This window comes from Cupressus sempervirens, chromosome 2 (assembly GCF_028749045.1).
Source record: "Cupressus sempervirens isolate cs-2001-9-10 chromosome 2, ASM2874904v1, whole genome shotgun sequence".
NCBI classification, from domain to species: domain Eukaryota; kingdom Viridiplantae; phylum Streptophyta; class Pinopsida; order Cupressales; family Cupressaceae; genus Cupressus; species Cupressus sempervirens.
This window is the reverse complement of record NC_143119.1, coordinates 568,334,145-568,337,868: the sequence shown is the minus strand read 5'-3', so window position 1 is coordinate 568,337,868 and position 3,724 is coordinate 568,334,145. Positions and strand designations below refer to the sequence as shown.

The 3,724-nt window shown below is 49.0% G+C and overlaps 1 non-coding gene and 1 pseudogene across 1 annotated transcript in view; both read right to left on the bottom strand.

The window, feature by feature from the left end:
- LOC149574631 (25S ribosomal RNA) overlaps positions 1–767 on the bottom strand; it is a 3,389-nt gene extending 2,622 nt beyond the window's left edge. The window contains exon 1 of the ribosomal RNA XR_016361043.1: positions 1–767. This exon is cut by the window's left edge and continues 2,622 nt beyond it. This is a non-coding gene — a ribosomal RNA (25S ribosomal RNA).
- A 172-nt stretch (positions 768–939) lies between these two features.
- On the bottom strand, positions 940–2,048 carry LOC149574630 (18S ribosomal RNA; annotated as a pseudogene).
- Between the last annotated feature and the right edge of the window lie 1,676 nt (positions 2,049–3,724).

Genomic DNA, 3,724 nt, shown 5'->3' with positions numbered 1-3,724 from the left:
CAGAAGATCAGGATCGGTTGGCGATGCACCCCCTGAGAGGGGATCTCGCCAGTCAGCTTCCTTGCACCTCGCAGGTTTTCCCAACCTGCCAACTCGCACACATGTTAGACTCCTTGGTCCGTGTTTCAAGATGGGTCAGATGGAAAGCCCACTGGCCAGCAACACGAGCGCATAGGTGCCCGAGAGCCTGCTGTAAAGGTGCACGCTTCACTCCTTGACCGTCGCGATGAAAGTATTTGTGCAACCAGAAGGTCACGCTTGTGCCGCTGTGAAAGCCCGCGCTGGCACCTCCACCGAACCGAGTGATGGACTGGCTCACACCGTTCCGCATCCGACCAGGGCACATCATCGGCCTCCATCCGCTTCCCTCCCGGCAATTTCAAGCACTCTTTAACTCTCTTTTCAAAGTCCTTTTCATCTTTCCCTCGCTCTACTTGTTTGCTATCGGTCTCTCACCCATATTTATCCTTGGACATAATTTACCACCCGATTAGGGCTGCATTCCCAAACAACTCGACTCGCCAACAGTGCCTCGTGGTGCGACAGGTTCCAGGCCCGACGGGGCTCTCACCCTCTTCGGTGGCCCCTTCCAGGGGAATTAGGCCTGGTCCACCACTGAGGATGCTTCTATAGACTATAATTTGACAGAAGCAGCCGTTGATTTTCATGCTGGCCGCGACGGGGAACCTCTGCGTAGCTAGTTAATAGGTTGAGGTCTCGTTCGTTAATGAAATTAACTAGACAAATCGCTCCACCAACTAAGAACAGCCATGCACCACCACCCATAGAATCAAGAAAGAGCTCTCAATCTGTCAATCCTTACTATGTCTGGACCTGGTAAGTTTCCCCGTGTTGAGTCAAATTAAGCCGCAGGCTCCACTCCTGGTGGTACCCTTCCATAAATTCCTTTAAGTTTCAGCCTTGTGACCATACTCCCCCCGGAACCCAAACACTCTGATTTCTCAGAAGGTGCTGGCAAAGTCCTTAGAGAAACATCCGTCGATCCCTGGTCAGCATCATTTATGGTTGAGACTAGGACGGTATCTGATCGTCTTCGAGCCCCCAACTTTCGTTCTTGATTAATGAAAACATCCTTGGCAAATGCTTTCGCAGTGGTTTGTCTTCCATATATCAAAGAATTTCACCTCTGACAATGAAATACGAATGCTCCCGACAGTCCCTATTAATCATTACTCTGGTCCCGAAGGCCAACGGAACAGGACTAGACTCCTATCGCGTTATTCCATGCTAATGTATTTAGAGCATAGGCTTGCTTTGAGCACTCTAATTTTTTCAAAGTAACGGTGCCAGAACCGCGACCTAGCCAATTAAGGCCAGGAACATGTCGCTGGCAGAAGGGACGTGAGGGCCAGTGCACACCCAAAAGGCGGACCGACCGTGAGAACCCAAGGTCTAACTACGAGCTTTTTAACTGCAACAACTTAAATATATGCTATTGGAGCTAGAATTATCATAGCTACTGGCACCAGACTTGCCCTCCAATGGATCCTCATTAAGGGATTTAGATTGTACTCATTCCAATTACCAGACTCGATGAGCCCAGTATTGTTATTTATTGTCACTACCTCCCCATGTCAGGATTGGGTAATTTGTGCCCCTGCTACCTTCCTTGGATGTGGTAGCCGTTTCTCAGGCTCCCTCTCTAGAATCGAACCCTAATTCTCTGTCACCCATCACCACCATGTTATGCTTCTATCCTACCATCGAAAGTTGATAGGGCAGAAATTTGAATGAAGCGTCGCTAGCACAAAGGCCGTGCGATCCGTCGAGTTATCATGAATCACCGGAATAGCGAGCGAGCTCACACTGGCCTTTTATCTAATAAATGCATCCCTTTCAAGAGTCAGGATTTAGTGCATGTATTAGATCTAGAATTACTATGGTTATCCGAGTAGCAAAGTACCATCAAAGAAACTATAACTGATTTAATGAGCCATCCACAGTTTCACAGTCTGAAATAGTTCATACTTAGACATGCATGGCTTAATCTTTGAGACAAGCATATGACTGCTGGCAAGATCGACCAGGTAGCTTCTAACAACGAGGGGACTCCCAAGACCTACTACAGCCAAGGGATTCCCACCACGATGGGAAACTAAAATTTGCATTCGCTCCGTCATGCATCCAAACATAATCCGCAGCACAAGCAACAAGAATGACGTTCACAGCACATGCAGGACTCGCAACGCTCAAAGATTTCACACAAGAGGAAAGTGTCCCATCGTCGACTGGAGAGGGCCAAATAAGGAGCCTCGATTCATAGGCACCTGGAAAGAATATCCCATATGGAACCCTTTACCCTCGAACTCGCTGTCGCCACTACTCGGAAAGAAGCCTCGAGTCTGTATGAGATGCACCGCGCATGTAGCCACCTCAATTGTAAGGCCACTCAGAGACATCCATTTCCTAGGCATATGCCTCCTACACGCCTGTTGAGGTGCACCCACATAGACAAAATCCTTCTCGATCGCAACAAACATTTTCCCATGATGAAGAGCTAGTTGCCGATGTGCCAATGGAGATTGTCGTGCTGAAGGGTGAAGGGCCGTGCGAGTCGAAAACATGGCTGGTTATGCGATTGGCGAGGGCATCACTGTGCACGCGACCACCTCAATTATAAGGCTGCTCAAGTGCATCATGTATAACAGCCCCTCCACACATTTATAGGTGATGAGTGCCCGCCCACATACACGGACATGTCTAACCTCTAGCAAATTTCTTCTTTCCCAGCACAGCCTCGCTAACCGTTCCCCGTGACATGTGATCTGCCAGCGCAGGTACAAAAAAGTTCCTACGAGTGAACACTCACACTAGCATTGTCGGACAAGCTTCAATCTCATGCACATGCACATACCGAAGAATTGCACCGCGAGGGAACACACCCGCAAGCACCCACATCTCGGCAAAAAGCATTCGTGCGATTTATTCCCCTAGACAGACACGTTGTGCCTGCACTTGTTGGAGCATTACAAAGATGAGCGCTCTGGTTCGCAGGAGCCTGAGAAGAACATCTCGTACGAAACCCGTTCCCCCAAAATGCTCAAATCACAAATGCTTGTAGCGGAGTCATAATGCAAAGATGTATACCGTGCACGCGACCGAGTAAGGACACTTAAAGACATCCATTTCCCAGGCATATGCCCCCTACACGCTTTTTGGTGCACCCCATACAAACGACCATACTTTGACAAGCCCTCCCAGAATTTTGCATCTGAAGAGAGATGAAACGCCTTGGGCTTTTTGTCCACACAATGCAAACACCGAACGCTCTCTTTAGGGGGGAGCGGAAGAAGAGTTATCTCTGCAGAACCCATGAGCCGTAGCCATTCGGATCACACAGGGCAGGACAGGGCATGGAGAGTTTCCGCATCCAAACAAAAATTATCGATAATACCCTACGCTTCTACTAGCCCAGACCACAAAGGCTGTCACGGGAGTGCCATGCACTTCTGTAGGATGAGACAGTGAAGAGGCGAGCACGCACTGAGAATGCACTAGCGAATAAATTATGCAGCAACCAAACCTTTCTCTGGCCCCCCTCTCAATCCCAAGGCTCTACCAATCGGCAAAAACTTAGGGTGGAGAGTGGACCCTTGATGAAATTAGGGACGTCGAGCAATGTACCCATGCAACCATCTATTTCCTTCTTGCCGTCTGGGCAAGATAAAAATGCAATGATAGAATGTGCCAATGAGACGGAGCC